Source organism: Carcharodon carcharias, chromosome 12, assembly GCF_017639515.1.
Source record: "Carcharodon carcharias isolate sCarCar2 chromosome 12, sCarCar2.pri, whole genome shotgun sequence".
Classification (NCBI taxonomy): domain Eukaryota; kingdom Metazoa; phylum Chordata; class Chondrichthyes; order Lamniformes; family Lamnidae; genus Carcharodon; species Carcharodon carcharias.
This window is the reverse complement of record NC_054478.1, coordinates 116,732,246-116,753,704: the sequence shown is the minus strand read 5'-3', so window position 1 is coordinate 116,753,704 and position 21,459 is coordinate 116,732,246.

The window sequence follows — 21,459 nt, the reverse complement described above, 5'->3', positions numbered from 1 at the left end:
GCCAAGGGAATACAGCAGCAGCAGGAGCTGGAATATAGCAGCAGCAGGAAAAGGCAGAGATATCCAGCAGCAAGAACAGCCACTGGAATACAGCAGCAGCAGGAATAGCCACAGAAATAACGCAGCAGCAGGATCAGCCACGGGAATACAGCAGCAGGAGGAACTGCCACGGGAATACAGCAGCAGGAGGAATAGCCACAGGAATGCAGTAGCAGCAGGAACAGCCACAGGAATACAACAGCAGCAGGAATAGCCACAGGAATACAGAAGCAGCAGCAGGAACAGCCACCAGAATACAGCAGCAGCAGAAACAGCCAGAACAACCATAGATATGCAGCAGCAGCAGGAACAGCCACAGGAATACAACAGCAGCAGAAACAGCCAGAGGATTACAGCAGCAGTGGGAACAGCAACAGGAATATAGCAGCAGCAGGAACAGCGACAGAAATCCCACATCAGCACGAACAGCCACAGACATTCAGTAGGAGCAGGAGCAGCCACAGGTATACCGCAGCAGCAGGAATAGCCACAGGAATACAGCAGCAGCAGGATCAGCCACAGATATGCTGCAGCAGCAGAGACAGCCACAGGAATACAACAACTGAGCAGGAATAGCCACAGGAAAACAGCAGCAGTAGGAACAGCCACTGGAACACAGCAGCAAGAATAGCCACAGGAATACAGCAGCAGCAGGAACAGCAACAGGAATTCAGCAGCAGCAGGAACAGCTAGAGGAATACAGCAGCAGAAGGATCAGCCACAGATATGCAGCAGCAGCAGGAACAGCCACAGGAATACAGCAGCAGCACGAACAGCCACAGGAATACAGCAGTAGCAGGAACAGCCACAGAAATACAGCAGCAGCAGGAACAGCCACAGGAATACAGCAGCACCAGGAAAAGCCAAAGGAATACAGCAGTATCAGGAAGAGCCACAGGAACACAGCAGCAGCAGGAACAGCCACAGGAATACAACAGCAGCAGGTAGAGCCACAGAAATGCAGAGGCAGCAGGAACCGTGACAGGAATGAAGCAGCAGCAGGAACAGCCACAGGAATACAATAGCAGCAGAAACGGCAACAGGAATACAGCAGCAGGATCCGCCACAGATATGCAGCAGCAGCAGGAACAGCCACAGTAATACAACAGCAGCAGAATTAGCCACAGGAATACAGCAGCAGCAGGAGCAGCCACAGGAATGTAACAATAGCAGGAACAGCCACAGATATGCAGCAGCAGCAGTAACCGCCACAGGAATACAGCAGCAACAGGAAAAGTGACAGGAATGTAACAATAGCAGGAACAGCCACAGATATGCAGCAGCAGCAGTAATCGCCACAGGAATACAGCAGTAGCAGGAACAGCCACAGGAATACAGCAGCAGTAGAAACAGCCAAAGGAATACAGCAGCGGCAGGAACAGCCAAGGGAATACAGCAGCAGCAGGAGCTGGAATATAGCAGCAGCAGGAAAAGGCAGAGATATCCAGCAGTAGGAACAGCCACTGGAATACAGCAGCAGCAGGAATAGCCACAGAAATAACGCAGCAGCAGGATCAGCCACGGGAATAAGCAGCAGGAGGAACTGCCACGGGAATACAGCAGCAGGAGGAATAGCCACAGGAATGCAGTAGCAGCAGGAACAGCCACAGGAATACAACAGCAGCAGGAATAGCCACAGGAATACAGAAGCAGCAGCAGGAACAGCCACCAGAATACAGCAGCAGCAGAAACAGCCAGAACAACCATAGATATGCAGCAGCAGCAGGAACAGCCACAGGAATACAACAGCAGCAGAAACAGCCAGAGGATTACAGCAGCAGTGGGAACAGCAACAGGAATATAGCAGCAGCAGGAACAGCGACAGAAATCCCACATCAGCACGAACAGCCACAGACATTCAGTAGGAGCAGGAGCAGCCACAGGTATACCGCAGCAGCAGGAAGAGCCACAGGAATACAGCAGCAGCAGGATCAGCCACAGATATGCTGCAGCAGCAGAGACAGCCACAGGAATACAACAACTGAGCAGGAATAGCCACAGGAAAACAGCAGCAGTAGGAACAGCCACTGGAACACAGCAGCAAGAATAGCCACAGGAATACAACAGCTGCAGGAATAGCCACAGGAATACAGCAGCAGCAGCAGGAACAGCCAACAGAATACAGCAGTAGCAAGAGCAACCATAGATATGCAGCAGCAGCAGGAACAGCCCCAGGAATACAACAGCAGCAGAAAAAGCCAGAGGATTACAGTAGCAGTGGGAACAGCTACAGGAATATAGCAGCAGCAGGAATAGCGACAGAAATCCCACAGCAGCACGAACAGCCACTGATATGCAGTAGCAGCATGAACAGCCGCAGGAATACAGCAGCAGCAGGAATAGCCACAGGAATACCGCAGCAGCAGGAACAGCCACAAGAATACAACAGCAGAACAGGAATAGCCACAGGAATACAGCAGCAGCAGGAGCAGCCACCGGAATATAGCAGCAGCAGGAACAGCCACAGATATGCAGCAGCAGCAGGAACATCCACAGATATGGAGCAGCAGCAGGAACCGCCACAGATTTGCAGCAGCAGCAGGAACAGCCACAGGAATACAGAAGCAGCAGCAGCAGCAACAGGAACACAGCAGCAGGAACAGACACAAATATGCAGCAGCTGCAGGAACAGCAACTGGAATGCAGCAGCAGCAGGAACAGCCACAGGAATACAGCAGCAGTAGAAACAGCCAAAGGAATACAGCAGCGGCTGGAACAGCCAAGGAAATACAGCAGCAGCAGGAGCTGGAATACAGCAGCAGCAGGAAAAGCCACAGATATCCAGCAACAGGACCAGCCACTGGAAAACAACGGCAGCAGGAATAGCCACAGGAATACCGCAGCAGCAGGAACAACCGCGGGAATACACCAGCAGGAGGAACAGCCCCAGGAAAGCAGTAGCAGCAGGAACAGCCACTGGAATACAGCAGCAGTAGGAACAGCCACAGGAACACAGCAGCAGGAACAGCCACAGGAATACAACAGTAGCAGGAATAGGCACAGGAATACAGCAGCAGCAGCAGGAACAGTGACAGGAACACAGCAGCAGCTGGAACAGCCACAGGAATACAGCAGCACCAGGAAAAGCCACAGGAATACAGCAGTATCAGGAAGAGCCACAGGAACACAGCAGCAGCAGGAACAGCCACAGGAATACAATAGCAGCAAAAACAGCAACAGGAATATAGCAAAATCCGCCACAGATATGCAGCAGCAGCAGGAACAGCCACAGTAATACAACAGCAGCAGAAATAGCCACAGGAATACAGCAGCAGCAGGAGCAGCCACAGGAATATAGCAATAGCAGGAACACCCACAGAAATGCAGCAGCAGCAGGAACCGCCTCAGGAATACAGCAGCTGGAGGAACAGCCACAGGAATACAGCAGCAATAAGAACAGTGAAGGGAATTCAGCAGCAGCAGGAACAGCCACAGGAATACAGCAGTAGCAGGAACAGCAACAGGAATACAGCAGCAGTAGAAACAGCCAAAGGAATACAGCAGCAGCAGGAGCTGGAATATAGCAGCAGCAGGAAAAGGCAGAGATATCCAGCAGCAGGAACAGCCACTGGAATACAGCAGCAGCAGGTATAGCCACAGAAATAACGCAGCAGCAGGAACAGCCACGGGAATACAGCAGCAGGAGGAACTGCCACGGGAATACAGCAGCAGGAGGAATAGCCACAGGAATGCAGTAGCAGCAGGAACAGCCACAGGAATACAACAGCAGCAGAATAGCCACAGGAATACAGAAGCAGCAGCAGGAACAGCCACCAGAATACAGCAGTAGCAAGAACAACCATAGATATGCAGCAGCAGCAGGCACAGCCACAGGAATACAACAGCAGCAGAAACAGCCAGAGGATTACAGCAGCAGTGGGAACAGCAACAGGAATATAGCAGCAGCAGGAACAGCGACAGAAATCCCACATCAGCACGAACAGCCACAGACATTCAGTAGCAGCAGGAGCAGCCACAGGTATACCGCAGCAGCAGGAATAGCCGCAGGAATACAGCAGCAGCAGGAATAGCCACAGGAATACCGCAGCAGCAGGAACAGCCACAAGAATACAACAGCAGAGCAGGAATAGCCACAGGAATACAGCAGCAGCAGGAGCAGCCACAGGAATATAGCAGCAGCAGGAACAGCCACAGATATGCAGCAGTAGCAGGAACATCCACAGATATGGAGCAGCAGCAGGAACAGCCACAGGAATACAGAAGCAGCAGCAGCAGCAACAGGAACACAGCAGCAGGAACAGACACAAATATGCAGCAGCTGCAGGAACAGCCACAGGAATGCAGCAGCAGCAGGAACAGCCACAGGAATGCAGCAGCAGCAGGAACAGCCACAGAAATTCAGCAGCAGGAGGAACAGCTACAGCAATACAGCAGCAGATGGATCAGCCACAGATATGTAGCAGCAGCAGGAAAAGCCACAGGAATACAGCAGCAACAGCAGGAACAGCCGCAGGATTACAACAGCAGCAGGATCAGCCACGGGATATAGCAGCCATGGGAATAGCAACAGGAATATAGCAGCAGCAGGAACAGCCACAGGAATGCAGCAGGAGCAGGAACAGCCACACGAATACAACAGCAGAAGGACCAGCCACAGGAATACTGCAGCAGCAGCAACAGCCACAGGAATTCAGCAGTAGCAGGAACAGGTACATGAATACAGCATCAGGAGGATCAGCCACAGATATGCAGCAGCAGCAGGAACAGCCACAGGAATGCAGCAGAAGCACGAACAGACACAGGAATACAGCAGTTGCAGGAACAGACAGAGGAATACAATAGCAGCAGAAACGGCCACAGGAATACAGCAGCAGGATCCACTACAGATATGCAGCAGCAGCAGGAACAGCCACAGTAATACAACAGCAGCAGAAATAGCCACAGGAATATATCAGCAGCATGAGCAGCCACAGGAATATAGCAATAGGAGGAACAGCCACAGATATGCAGCAGCAGCAGGAACCGCCACAGGAATACAGCAGCCGGAGGAACAGCCACAGGAATACAGCAGCAACAGGAACAGTGACAGGAATACAGCAGCAGCAGGAAGAGCCACAGGAATACAGCAGCAGCAGGAACAGCAACAGGAATACAGCAGCAGTAGAAACAGCCAAAGGAATACAGCAGCAGCAGGAACAGCAAATGGAATACAGCAGCAGCAGAAGCTGGAATACAGCAGCAGCAGAAAAAGCCACAGATATACAGCAGCAGGAACAGCCACGGGAATACAGCATCAGCAGGAATAGCCACAGGAATACCGCAGCAGCAGGAACAACCACGGGAATACAGCAGCAGGAGGAACAGCCACAGGAATGCAGTAGCAACAGGAACAGCCACTGGAATACAGCAGCAGCAGGAACTGCCACAGGAATACAGCAGCAGCAGGAAACGCCACAGATATGCAGCAGCAGCAGTAGGAACTGCCACAGGAACACAGCAGCTGGAACAGCCACAGGAATACAACAGCAGCAGGAATAGTCACAGGAATACAGCAGCAGCAGCAGGAACAGTGACAGGAACACAGCAGCAGCAGGAACAGCCACAGGAATACAGCAGCAGCAGGAATAGCCACAGAAATACAGCAGCAGCAGGAACATTGAAAGGAATACAGCAGCAGCAGAAACAGCCGCAGGAATACAATAGCAGCAGAAACGGCCACAGGAATACAGCAGCAGGACCGCCACAGATATGCAGCAGCAGCAGGAATAGCCACAGTAATACAACAGCAGTAGGAATAGCCAAGGAATACAGCAGCAGTTGAAACCGCCACAGCAATACAGCAGCAGGAGGAACAGCCACAGCAATACAGCAGCAACAGGAACAGTGACAGGAATACAGCAGTAGCAGGAACAGCCACACGAATACAACAGCAGAAGGACTAGCCACAGGAATACAGCAGCAGCAGGAACAGCCACAGGAATTCAGCAGCAGCAGGAACAGCTAAAGGAATACTGCAGCAGAAGGATCAGCCACAGATATGCAGCAGCTGCAGGAACAGCCACAGGAATACAGCAGAAGCATGAACAGACACAGGAATACAGCAGTTGCAGGAACAGCCACAGGAATACAATAGCAGCAGAAATGGCCACAGGAATGCAGCAGCAGGATCTGCCACAGATATGCAGCAGCAGCAGGAACAGCCACAGTAATACAACAGCAGCAGAAATAGCCACAGGAATATAGCAGCAGCAGGAGCAGCCACAGAAATATAGCAATAGCAGGAACAGCCACAGATATGCAGCAGCAGCAGGCACCGCCACACGAATAAGCAGCAGGAGGAACAGCCACAGAAATACAGCAGCAGCAGGAACAGTGACAGGAATACAGCAGCAGCAGGAACAGCAACAGGATTACAGCAGCAGTAGAAACAGCCAAGGGAACACAGCAGCGGCAGGAACAGCCAAGGGAATACAGCAGCAGCAGGAGCAGGAATATAGCAGCAGCAGGAACAGCGACAGAAATCCCACATCAGCACGAACAGCCACAGACATTCAGTAGGAGCAGGAGCAGCCACAGGTATACCGCAGCAGCAGGAAGAGCCACAGGAATACAGCAGCAGCAGGATCAGCCACAGATATGCTGCAGCAGCAGAGACAGCCACAGGAATACAACAACTGAGCAGGAATAGCCACAGGAAAACAGCAGCAGTAGGAACAGCCACTGGAACACAGCAGCAAGAATAGCCACAGGAATACAACAGCTGCAGGAATAGCCACAGGAATACAGCAGCAGCAGCAGGAACAGCCACCAGAATACAGCAGTAGCAAGAGCAACCATAGATATGCAGCAGCAGCAGGAACAGCCCCAGGAATACAACAGCAGCAGAAAAAGCCAGAGGATTACAGTAGCAGTGGGAACAGCTACAGGAATATAGCAGCAGCAGGAATAGCGACAGAAATCCCACAGCAGCACGAACAGCCACTGATATGCAGTAGCAGCATGAACAGCCGCAGGAATACAGCAGCAGCAGGAATAGCCACAGGAATACCGCAGCAGCAGGAACAGCCACAAGAATACAACAGCAGAACAGGAATAGCCACAGGAATACAGCAGCAGCAGGAGCAGCCACCGGAATATAGCAGCAGCAGGAACAGCCACAGATATGCAGCAGCAGCAGGAACATCCACAGATATGGAGCAGCAGCAGGAACCGCCACAGATTTGCAGCAGCAGCAGGAACAGCCACAGGAATACAGAAGCAGCAGCAGCAGCAACAGGAACACAGCAGCAGGAACAGACACAAATATGCAGCAGCTGCAGGAACAGCAACTGGAATGCAGCAGCAGCAGGAACAGCCACAGGAATACAGCAGCAGTAGAAACAGCCAAAGGAATACAGCAGCGGCTGGAACAGCCAAGGAAATACAGCAGCAGCAGGAGCTGGAATACAGCAGCAGCAGGAAAAGCCACAGATATCCAGCAACAGGACCAGCCACTGGAAAACAACGGCAGCAGGAATAGCCACAGGAATACCGCAGCAGCAGGAACAACCGCGGGAATACACCAGCAGGAGGAACAGCCCCAGGAAAGCAGTAGCAGCAGGAACAGCCACTGGAATACAGCAGCAGTAGGAACAGCCACAGGAACACAGCAGCAGGAACAGCCACAGGAATACAACAGTAGCAGGAATAGGCACAGGAATACAGCAGCAGCAGCAGGAACAGTGACAGGAACACAGCAGCAGCTGGAACAGCCACAGGAATACAGCAGCACCAGGAAAAGCCACAGGAATACAGCAGTATCAGGAAGAGCCACAGGAACACAGCAGCAGCAGGAACAGCCACAGGAATACAATAGCAGCAAAAACAGCAACAGGAATATAGCAGCAAAATCCGCCACAGATATGCAGCAGCAGCAGGAACAGCCACAGTAATACAACAGCAGCAGAAATAGCCACAGGAATACAGCAGCAGCAGGAGCAGCCACAGGAATATAGCAATAGCAGGAACACCCACAGAAATGCAGCAGCAGCAGGAACCGCCTCAGGAATACAGCAGCTGGAGGAACAGCCACAGGAATACAGCAGCAATAAGAACAGTGAAGGGAATTCAGCAGCAGCAGGAACAGCCACAGGAATACAGCAGTAGCAGGAACAGCAACAGGAATACAGCAGCAGTAGAAACAGCCAAAGGAATACAGCAGCAGCAGGAGCTGGAATATAGCAGCAGCAGGAAAAGGCAGAGATATCCAGCAGCAGGAACAGCCACTGGAATACAGCAGCAGCAGGTATAGCCACAGAAATAACGCAGCAGCAGGAACAGCCACGGGAATACAGCAGCAGGAGGAACTGCCACGGGAATACAGCAGCAGGAGGAATAGCCACAGGAATGCAGTAGCAGCAGGAACAGCCACAGGAATACAACAGCAGCAGAATAGCCACAGGAATACAGAAGCAGCAGCAGGAACAGCCACCAGAATACAGCAGTAGCAAGAACAACCATAGATATGCAGCAGCAGCAGGCACAGCCACAGGAATACAACAGCAGCAGAAACAGCCAGAGGATTACAGCAGCAGTGGGAACAGCAACAGGAATATAGCAGCAGCAGGAACAGCGACAGAAATCCCACATCAGCACGAACAGCCACAGACATTCAGTAGCAGCAGGAGCAGCCACAGGTATACCGCAGCAGCAGGAATAGCCGCAGGAATACAGCAGCAGCAGGAATAGCCACAGGAATACCGCAGCAGCAGGAACAGCCACAAGAATACAACAGCAGAGCAGGAATAGCCACAGGAATACAGCAGCAGCAGGAGCAGCCACAGGAATATAGCAGCAGCAGGAACAGCCACAGATATGCAGCAGTAGCAGGAACATCCACAGATATGGAGCAGCAGCAGGAACAGCCACAGGAATACAGAAGCAGCAGCAGCAGCAACAGGAACACAGCAGCAGGAACAGACACAAATATGCAGCAGCTGCAGGAACAGCCACAGGAATGCAGCAGCAGCAGGAACAGCCACAGGAATGCAGCAGCAGCAGGAACAGCCACAGAAATTCAGCAGCAGGAGGAACAGCTACAGCAATACAGCAGCAGATGGATCAGCCACAGATATGTAGCAGCAGCAGGAAAAGCCACAGGAATACAGCAGCAACAGCAGGAACAGCCGCAGGATTACAACAGCAGCAGGATCAGCCACGGGATATAGCAGCCATGGGAATAGCAACAGGAATATAGCAGCAGCAGGAACAGCCACAGGAATGCAGCAGGAGCAGGAACAGCCACACGAATACAACAGCAGAAGGACCAGCCACAGGAATACTGCAGCAGCAGCAACAGCCACAGGAATTCAGCAGTAGCAGGAACAGGTACATGAATACAGCATCAGGAGGATCAGCCACAGATATGCAGCAGCAGCAGGAACAGCCACAGGAATGCAGCAGAAGCACGAACAGACACAGGAATACAGCAGTTGCAGGAACAGACAGAGGAATACAATAGCAGCAGAAACGGCCAAAGGAATACAGCAGCAGGATCCACTACAGATATGCAGCAGCAGCAGGAACAGCCACAGTAATACAACAGCAGCAGAAATAGCCACAGGAATATATCAGCAGCATGAGCAGCCACAGGAATATAGCAATAGGAGGAACAGCCACAGATATGCAGCAGCAGCAGGAACCGCCACAGGAATACAGCAGCCGGAGGAACAGCCACAGGAATACAGCAGCAACAGGAACAGTGACAGGAATACAGCAGCAGCAGGAAGAGCCACAGGAATACAGCAGCAGCAGGAACAGCAACAGGAATACAGCAGCAGTAGAAACAGCCAAAGGAATACAGCAGCAGCAGGAACAGCAAATGGAATACAGCAGCAGCAGAAGCTGGAATACAGCAGCAGCAGAAAAAGCCACAGATATACAGCAGCAGGAACAGCCACGGGAATACAGCATCAGCAGGAATAGCCACAGGAATACCGCAGCAGCAGGAACAACCACGGGAATACAGCAGCAGGAGGAACAGCCACAGGAATGCAGTAGCAACAGGAACAGCCACTGGAATACAGCAGCAGCAGGAACTGCCACAGGAATACAGCAGCAGCAGGAAACGCCACAGATATGCAGCAGCAGCAGTAGGAACTGCCACAGGAACACAGCAGCTGGAACAGCCACAGGAATACAACAGCAGCAGGAATAGTCACAGGAATACAGCAGCAGCAGCAGGAACAGTGACAGGAACACAGCAGCAGCAGGAACAGCCACAGGAATACAGCAGCAGCAGGAATAGCCACAGAAATACAGCAGCAGCAGGAACATTGAAAGGAATACAGCAGCAGCAGAAACAGCCGCAGGAATACAATAGCAGCAGAAACGGCCACAGGAATACAGCAGCAGGACCGCCACAGATATGCAGCAGCAGCAGGAATAGCCACAGTAATACAACAGCAGTAGGAATAGCCAAGGAATACAGCAGCAGTTGAAACCGCCACAGCAATACAGCAGCAGGAGGAACAGCCACAGCAATACAGCAGCAACAGGAACAGTGACAGGAATACAGCAGTAGCAGGAACAGCCACACGAATACAACAGCAGAAGGACTAGCCACAGGAATACAGCAGCAGCAGGAACAGCCACAGGAATTCAGCAGCAGCAGGAACAGCTAAAGGAATACTGCAGCAGAAGGATCAGCCACAGATATGCAGCAGCTGCAGGAACAGCCACAGGAATACAGCAGAAGCATGAACAGACACAGGAATACAGCAGTTGCAGGAACAGCCACAGGAACACAATAGCAGCAGAAATGGCCACAGGAATGCAGCAGCAGGATCTGCCACAGATATGCAGCAGCAGCAGGAACAGCCACAGTAATACAACAGCAGCAGAAATAGCCACAGGAATATAGCAGCAGCAGGAGCAGCCACAGAAATATAGCAATAGCAGGAACAGCCACAGATATGCAGCAGCAGCAGGCACCGCCACACGAATAAGCAGCAGGAGGAACAGCCACAGAAATACAGCAGCAGCAGGAACAGTGACAGGAATACAGCAGCAGCAGGAACAGCAACAGGATTACAGCAGCAGTAGAAACAGCCAAGGGAACACAGCAGCGGCAGGAACAGCCAAGGGAATACAGCAGCAGCAGGAGCTGGAATACAGCAGCAGCAGGAAAAGCCACAGGTATCCAGCAGCAGGAACAGCCACTGGAATACAGCAGCAGCAGGAATAGCCACAGGAATACAGCAGCAGGAGGAACATCCACAGGAATGCAGTAGCAGCAGGAACAGCCACTGGAATCCAACAGCAGCAGGAAAAGGCATAGGATTACAGTAGCAGTGGGAACAGCTACAGGAATATAGCAGCAGCAGGAATAGCGACAGAAATCCCACAGCAGCACGAACAGCCACTGACATGCAGTAGCAGCAGGAACAGCCGCAGGAATACAGCAGCAGCAGGAATAGCCACAGGAATACCGCAGCAGCAGGAACAGCCACAAGAATACAACAGCAGAGCAGGAATAGCCACAGGAATACAGCAGCAGCAGGAGCAGCCACAGGAATATAGCAGCGGCAGGAACAGCCACAGATATGCAGCAGTAGCAGGAACATACACAGATATGGAGCAGCAGCAGGAACCGCCACAGATTTGCAGCAGCAGCAGGAACAGCCACAGGAATACAGAAGCAGCAGCAGCAGCAACAGGAACACAGCAGCAGGAACAGACACAAATATGCAGCAGCAGCAGGAACAGCCACAGGAATGCAGCAGCAGGAACAGCCACAGGAATACAGCAGCAGGAGCAGGAACAGCCACACGATTACAACAGCAGAAGGACCAGGCACAGGAATACAGCAGCAGCAGGAACAGCCACAGAAATTCAGCAGCAGGAGGAACAGCTACAGCAATACAGCAGCAGCAGGAACAGCCACAGGAATACAGCAGCAACAGCAGGAACAGCCGCAGGATTACAACAGCAGCAGGATCAGCCACCGGAGTATAGCAGCCATGGGAATAGCAACAGGAATATAGCAGCAGCAGGAACAACCACAGGAATACAGCAGCAGGAGCAGGAACAGCCACACGAATACAACAGCAGAAGGACCAGCCACAGGAATACAGCAGCAGCAGGATCAGCCACGGGAATATAGCAGCCATGGGAATAGCAACAGGAATATAGCAGCAGCACGAACAGCCACAGGAATACAGCAGTAGCAGGAACAGCCACAGGAATACAGCAGCAGCAGGAACAGCCACAGGAATACAGCAGCACCAGGAAAAGCCAAAGGAATACAGCAGTATCAGGAAGAGCCACAGGAACACAGCAGCAGCAGGAACAGCCACAGGAATACAACAGCAGCAGGTAGAGCCACAGAAATGCAGAGGCAGCAGGAACCGTGACAGGAATGAAGCAGCAGCAGGAACAGCCACAGGAATACAATAGCAGCAGAAACGGCAACAGGAATACAGCAGCAGGATCCGCCACAGATATGCAGCAGCAGCAGGAACAGCCACAGTAATACAACAGCAGCAGAATTAGCCACAGGAATACAGCAGCAGCAGGAGCAGCCACAGGAATGTAACAATAGCAGGAACAGCCACAGATATGCAGCAGCAGCAGTAACCGCCACAGGAATACAGCAGCAACAGGAAAAGTGACAGGAATGTAACAATAGCAGGAACAGCCACAGATATGCAGCAGCAGCAGTAACCGCCAAAGGAATACAGCAGTAGCAGGAACAGCCACAGGAATACAGCAGCAGTAGAAACAGCCAAAGGAATACAGCAACGGCAGGAACAGCCAAGGGAATACAGCAGCAGCAGGAGCTGGAATATAGCAGCAGCAGGAAAAGGCAGAGATATCCAGCAGCAAGAACAGCCACTGGAATACAGCAGCAGCAGGAATAGCCACAGAAATAACGCAGCAGCAGGATCAGCCACGGGAATACAGCAGCAGGAGGAACTGCCACGGGAATACAGCAGCAGGAGGAATAGCCACAGGAATGCAGTAGCAGCAGGAACAGCCACAGGAATACAACAGCAGCAGGAATAGCCACAGGAATACAGAAGCAGCAGCAGGAACAGCCACCAGAATACAGCAGCAGCAGAAACAGCCAGAACAACCATAGATATGCAGCAGCAGCAGGAACAGCCACAGGAATACAACAGCAGCAGAAACAGCCAGAGGATTACAGCAGCAGTGGGAACAGCAACAGGAATATAGCAGCAGCAGGAACAGCGACAGAAATCCCACATCAGCACGAACAGCCACAGACATTCAGTAGGAGCAGGAGCAGCCACAGGTATACCGCAGCAGCAGGAATAGCCACAGGAATACAGCAGCAGCAGGATCAGCCACAGATATGCTGCAGCAGCAGAGACAGCCACAGGAATACAACAACTGAGCAGGAATAGCCACAGGAAAACAGCAGCAGTAGGAACAGCCACTGGAACACAGCAGCAAGAATAGCCACAGGAATACAGCAGCAGCAGGAACAGCAACAGGAATTCAGCAGCAGCAGGAACAGCTAGAGGAATACAGCAGCAGAAGGATCAGCCACAGATATGCAGCAGCAGCAGGAACAGCCACAGGAATACAGCAGCAGCACGAACAGCCACAGGAATACAGCAGTAGCAGGAACAGCCACAGGAATACAGCAGCAGCAGGAACAGCCACAGGAATACAGCAGCACCAGGAAAAGCCAAAGGAATACAGCAGTATCAGGAAGAGCCACAGGAACACAGCAGCAGCAGGAACAGCCACAGGAATACAACAGCAGCAGGTAGAGCCACAGAAATGCAGAGGCAGCAGGAACCGTGACAGGAATGAAGCAGCAGCAGGAACAGCCACAGGAATACAATAGCAGCAGAAACGGCAACAGGAATACAGCAGCAGGATCCGCCACAGATATGCAGCAGCAGCAGGAACAGCCACAGTAATACAACAGCAGCAGAATTAGCCACAGGAATACAGCAGCAGCAGGAGCAGCCACAGGAATGTAACAATAGCAGGAACAGCCACAGATATGCAGCAGCAGCAGTAACCGCCACAGGAATACAGCAGCAACAGGAAAAGTGACAGGAATGTAACAATAGCAGGAACAGCCACAGATATGCAGCAGCAGCAGTAATCGCCACAGGAATACAGCAGTAGCAGGAACAGCCACAGGAATACAGCAGCAGTAGAAACAGCCAAAGGAATACAGCAGCGGCATGAACAGCCAAGGGAATACAGCAGCAGCAGGAGCTGGAATATAGCAGCAGCAGGAAAAGGCAGAGATATCCAGCAGCAGGAACAGCCACTGGAATACAGCAGCAGCAGGAATAGCCACAGAAATAACGCAGCAGCAGGATCAGCCACGGGAATAAGCAGCAGGAGGAACTGCCACGGGAATACAGCAGCAGGAGGAATAGCCACAGGAATGCAGTAGCAGCAGGAACAGCCACAGGAATACAACAGCAGCAGGAATAGCCACAGGAATACAGAAGCAGCAGCAGGAACAGCCACCAGAATACAGCAGCAGCAGAAACAGCCAGAACAACCATAGATATGCAGCAGCAGCAGGAACAGCCACAGGAATACAACAGCAGCAGAAACAGCCAGAGGATTACAGCAGCAGTGGGAACAGCAACAGGAATATAGCAGCAGCAGGAACAGCGACAGAAATCCCACATCAGCACGAACAGCCACAGACATTCAGTAGGAGCAGGAGCAGCCACAGGTATACCGCAGCAGCAGGAAGAGCCACAGGAATACAGCAGCAGCAGGATCAGCCACAGATATGCTGCAGCAGCAGAGACAGCCACAGGAATACAACAACTGAGCAGGAATAGCCACAGGAAAACAGCAGCAGTAGGAACAGCCACTGGAACACAGCAGCAAGAATAGCCACAGGAATACAACAGCTGCAGGAATAGCCACAGGAATACAGCAGCAGCAGGAAAAGCCACAGGTATCCAGCAGCAGGAACAGCCACTGGAATACAGCAGCAGCAGGAATAGCCACAGGAATACAGCAGCAGGAGGAACATCCACAGGAATGCAGTAGCAGCAGGAACAGCCACTGGAATCCAACAGCAGCAGGAAAAGGCATAGGATTACAGTAGCAGTGGGAACAGCTACAGGAATATAGCAGCAGCAGGAATAGCGACAGAAATCCCACAGCAGCACGAACAGCCACTGACATGCAGTAGCAGCAGGAACAGCCGCAGGAATACAGCAGCAGCAGGAATAGCCACAGGAATACCGCAGCAGCAGGAACAGCCACAAGAATACAACAGCAGAGCAGGAATAGCCACAGGAATACAGCAGCAGCAGGAGCAGCCACAGGAATATAGCAGCGGCAGGAACAGCCACAGATATGCAGCAGTAGCAGGAACATACACAGATATGGAGCAGCAGCAGGAACCGCCACAGATTTGCAGCAGCAGCAGGAACAGCCACAGGAATACAGAAGCAGCAGCAGCAGCAACAGGAACACAGCAGCAGGAACAGACACAAATATGCAGCAGCAGCAGGAACAGCCACAGGAATGCAGCAGCAGGAACAGCCACAGGAATACAGCAGCAGGAGCAGGAACAGCCACACGATTACAACAGCAGAAGGACCAGGCACAGGAATACAGCAGCAGCAGGAACAGCCACAGAAATTCAGCAGCAGGAGGAACAGCTACAGCAATACAGCAGCAGCAGGAACAGCCACAGGAATACAGCAGCAACAGCAGGAACAGCCGCAGGATTACAACAGCAGCAGGATCAGCCACCGGAGTATAGCAGCCATGGGAATAGCAACAGGAATATAGCAGCAGCAGGAACAACCACAGGAATACAGCAGCAGGAGCAGGAACAGCCACACGAATACAACAGCAGAAGGACCAGCCACAGGAATACAGCAGCAGCAGGATCAGCCACGGGAATATAGCAGCCATGGGAATAGCAACAGGAATATAGCAGCAGCACGAACAGCCACAGGAATACAGCAGTAGCAGGAACAGCCACAGGAATACAGCAGCAGCAGGAACAGCCACAGGAATACAGCAGCACCAGGAAAAGCCAAAGGAATACAGCAGTATCAGGAAGAGCCACAGGAACACAGCAGCAGCAGGAACAGCCACAGGAATACAACAGCAGCAGGTAGAGCCACAGAAATGCAGAGGCAGCAGGAACCGTGACAGGAATGAAGCAGCAGCAGGAACAGCCACAGGAATACAATAGCAGCAGAAACGGCAACAGGAATACAGCAGCAGGATCCGCCACAGATATGCAGCAGCAGCAGGAACAGCCACAGTAATACAACAGCAGCAGAATTAGCCACAGGAATACAGCAGCAGCAGGAGCAGCCACAGGAATGTAACAATAGCAGGAACAGCCACAGATATGCAGCAGCAGCAGTAACCGCCACAGGAATACAGCAGCAACAGGAAAAGTGACAGGAATGTAACAATAGCAGGAACAGCCACAGATATGCAGCAGCAGCAGTAACCGCCAAAGGAATACAGCAGTAGCAGGAACAGCCACAGGAATACAGCAGCAGTAGAAACAGCCAAAGGAATACAGCAACGGCAGGAACAGCCAAGGGAATACAGCAGCAGCAGGAGCTGGAATATAGCAGCAGCAGGAAAAGGCAGAGATATCCAGCAGCAAGAACAGCCACTGGAATACAGCAGCAGCAGGAATAGCCACAGAAATAACGCAGCAGCAGGATCAGCCACGGGAATACAGCAGCAGGAGGAACTGCCACGGGAATACAGCAGCAGGAGGAATAGCCACAGGAATGCAGTAGCAGCAGGAACAGCCACAGGAATACAACAGCAGCAGGAATAGCCACAGGAATACAGAAGCAGCAGCAGGAACAGCCACCAGAATACAGCAGCAGCAGAAACAGCCAGAACAACCATAGATATGCAGCAGCAGCAGGAACAGCCACAGGAATACAACAGCAGCAGAAACAGCCAGAGGATTACAGCAGCAGTGGGAACAGCAACAGGAATATAGCAGCAGCAGGAACAGCGACAGAAATCCCACATCAGCACGAACAGCCACAGACATTCAGTAGGAGCAGGAGCAGCCACAGGTATACCGCAGCAGCAGGAATAGCCACAGGAATACAGCAGCAGCAGGATCAGCCACAGATATGCTGCAGCAGCAGAGACAGCCACAGGAATACAACAACTGAGCAGGAATAGCCACAGGAAAACAGCAGCAGTAGGAACAGCCACTGGAACACAGCAGCAAGAATAGCCACAGGAATACAGCAGCAGCAGGAACAGCAACAGGAATTCAGCAGCAGCAGGAACAGCTAGAGGAATACAGCAGCAGAAGGATCAGCCACAGATATGCAGCAGCAGCAGGAACAGCCACAGGAATACAGCAGCAGCACGAACAGCCACAGGAATACAGCAGTAGCAGGAACAGCCACAGGAATACAGCAGCAGCAGGAACAGCCACAGGAATACAGCAGCACCAGGAAAAGCCAAAGGAATACAGCAGTATCAGGAAGAGCCACAGGAACACAGCAGCAGCAGGAACAGCCACAGGAATACAACAGCAGCAGGTAGAGCCACAGAAATGCAGAGGCAGCAGGAACCGTGACAGGAATGAAGCAGCAGCAGGAACAGCCACAGGAATACAATAGCAGCAGAAACGGCAACAGGAATACAGCAGCAGGATCCGCCACAGATATGCAGCAGCAGCAGGAACAGCCACAGTAATACAACAGCAGCAGAATTAGCCACAGGAATACAGCAGCAGCAGGAGCAGCCACAGGAATGTAACAATAGCAGGAACAGCCACAGATATGCAGCAGCAGCAGTAACCGCCACAGGAATACAGCAGCAACAGGAAAAGTGACAGGAATGTAACAATAGCAGGAACAGCCACAGATATGCAGCAGCAGCAGTAATCGCCACAGGAATACAGCAGTAGCAGGAACAGCCACAGGAATACAGCAGCAGTAGAAACAGCCAAAGGAATACAGCAGCGGCATGAACAGCCAAGGGAATACAGCAGCAGCAGGAGCTGGAATATAGCAGCAGCAGGAAAAGGCAGAGATATCCAGCAGCAGGAACAGCCACTGGAATACAGCAGCAGCAGGAATAGCCACAGAAATAACGCAGCAGCAGGATCAGCCACGGGAATAAGCAGCAGGAGGAACTGCCACGGGAATACAGCAGCAGGAGGAATAGCCACAGGAATGCAGTAGCAGCAGGAACAGCCACAGGAATACAACAGCAGCAGGAATAGCCACAGGAATACAGAAGCAGCAGCAGGAACAGCCACCAGAATACAGCAGCAGCAGAAACAGCCAGAACAACCATAGATATGCAGCAGCAGCAGGAACAGCCACAGGAATACAACAGCAGCAGAAACAGCCAGAGGATTACAGCAGCAGTGGGAACAGCAACAGGAATATAGCAGCAGCAGGAACAGCGACAGAAATCCCACATCAGCACGAACAGCCACAGACATTCAGTAGGAGCAGGAGCAGCCACAGGTATACCGCAGCAGCAGGAAGAGCCACAGGAATACAGCAGCAGCAGGATCAGCCACAGATATGCTGCAGCAGCAGAGACAGCCACAGGAATACAACAACTGAGCAGGAATAGCCACAGGAAAACAGCAGCAGTAGGAACAGCCACTGGAACACAGCAGCAAGAATAGCCACAGGAATACAACAGCTGCAGGAATAGCCACAGGAATACAGCAGCAGCAGGAAAAGCCACAGGTATCCAGCAGCAGGAACAGCCACTGGAATACAGCAGCAGCAGGAATAGCCACAGGAATACAGCAGCAGGAGGAACATCCACAGGAATGCAGTAGCAGCAGGAACAGCCACTGGAATCCAACAGCAGCAGGAAAAGGCATAGGATTACAGTAGCAGTGGGAACAGCTACAGGAATATAGCAGCAGCAGGAATAGCGACAGAAATCCCACAGCAGCACGAACAGCCACTGACATGCAGTAGCAGCAGGAACAGCCGCAGGAATACAGCAGCAGCAGGAATAGCCACAGGAATACCGCAGCAGCAGGAACAGCCACAAGAATACAACAGCAGAGCAGGAATAGCCACAGGAATACAGCAGCAGCAGGAGCAGCCACAGGAATATAGCAGCGGCAGGAACAGCCACAGATATGCAGCAGTAGCAGGAACATACACAGATATGGAGCAGCAGCAGGAACCGCCACAGATTTGCAGCAGCAGCAGGAACAGCCACAGGAATACAGAAGCAGCAGCAGCAGCAACAGGAACACAGCAGCAGGAACAGACACAAATATGCAGCAGCAGCAGGAACAGCCACAGGAATGCAGCAGCAGGAACAGCCACAGGAATACAGCAGCAGGAGCAGGAACAGCCACACGATTACAACAGCAGAAGGACCAGGCACAGGAATACAGCAGCAGCAGGAACAGCCACAGAAATTCAGCAGCAGGAGGAACAGCTACAGCAATACAGCAGCAGCAGGAACAGCCACAGGAATACAGCAGCAACAGCAGGAACAGCCGCAGGATTACAACAGCAGCAGGATCAGCCACCGGAGTATAGCAGCCATGGGAATAGCAACAGGAATATAGCAGCAGCAGGAACAACCACAGGAATACAGCAGCAGGAGCAGGAACAGCCACACGAATACAACAGCAGAAGGACCAGCCACAGGAATACAGCAGCAGCAGGATCAGCCACGGGAATATAGCAGCCATGGGAATAGCAACAGGAATATAGCAGCAGCACGAACAGCCACAGGAATACAGCAGTAGCAGGAACAGCCACAGGAATACAGCAGCAGCAGGAACAGCCACAGGAATACAGCAGCACCAGGAAAAGCCAAAGGAATACAGCAGTATCAGGAAGAGCCACAGGAACACAGCAGCAGCAGGAACAGCCACAGGAATACAACAGCAGCAGGTAGAGCCACAGAAATGCAGAGGCAGCAGGAACCGTGACAGGAATGAAGCAGCAGCAGGAACAGCCACAGGAATACAATAGCAGCAGAAACGGCAACAGGAATACAGCAGCAGGATCCGCCACAGATATGCAGCAGCAGCAGGAACAGCCACAGTAATACAACAGCAGCAGAATTAGCCACAGGAATACAGCAGCAGCAGGAGCAGCCACAGGAATGTAACAATAGCAGGAACAGCCACAGATATGCAGCAGCAGCAGTAACCGCCACAGGAATACAGCAGCAACAGGAAAAGTGACAGGAATGTAACAATAGCAGGAACAGCCACAGATATGCAGCAGCAGCAGTAACCGCCAAAGGAATACAGCAGTAGCAGGAACAGCCACAGGAATACAGCAGCAGTAGAAACAGCCAAAGGAATACAGCAACGGCAGGAACAGCCAAGGGAATACAGCAGCAGCAGGAGCTGGAATATAGCAGCAGCAGGAAAAGGCAGAGATATCCAGCAGCAAGAACAGCCACTGGAATACAGCAGCAGCAGGAATAGCCACAGAAATAACGCAGCAGCAGGATCAGCCACGGGAATACAGCAGCAGGAGGAACTGCCACGGGAATACAGCAGCAGGAGGAATAGCCACAGGAATGCAGTAGCAGCAGGAACAGCCACAGGAATACAACAGCAGCAGGAATAGCCACAGGAATACAGAAGCAGCAGCAGGAACAGCCACCAGAATACAGCAGCAGCAGAAACAGCCAGAACAACCATAGATATGCAGCAGCAGCAGGAACAGCCACAGGAATACAACAGCAGCAGAAACAGCCAGAGGATTACAGCAGCAGTGGGAACAGCAACAGGAATATAGCAGCAGCAGGAACAGCGACAGAAATCCCACATCAGCACGAACAGCCACAGACATTCAGTAGGAGCAGGAGCAGCCACAGGTATACCGCAGCAGCAGGAATAGCCACAGGAATACAGCAGCAGCAGGATCAGCCACAGATATGCTGCAGCAGCAGAGACAGCCACAGGAATACAACAACTGAGCAGGAATAGCCACAGGAAAACAGCAGCAGTAGGAACAGCCACTGGAACACAGCAGCAAGAATAGCCACAGGAATACAGCAGCAGCAGGAACAGCAACAGGAATTCAGCAGCAGCAGGAACAGCTAGAGGAATACAGCAGCAGAAGGATCAGCCACAGATATGCAGCAGCAGCAGGAACAGCCACAGGAATACAGCAGCAGCACGAACAGCCACAGGAATACAGCAGTAGCAGGAACAGCCACAGGAATACAGCAGCAGCAGGAACAGCCACAGGAATACAGCAGCACCAGGAAAAGCCAAAGGAATACAGCAGTATCAGGAAGAGCCACAGGAACACAGCAGCAGCAGGAACAGCCACAGGAATACAACAGCAGCAGGTAGAGCCACAGAAATGCAGAGGCAGCAGGAACCGTGACAGGAATGAAGCAGCAGCAGGAACAGCCACAGGAATACAATAGCAGCAGAAACGGCAACAGGAATACAGCAGCAGGATCCGCCACAGATATGCAGCAGCAGCAGGAACA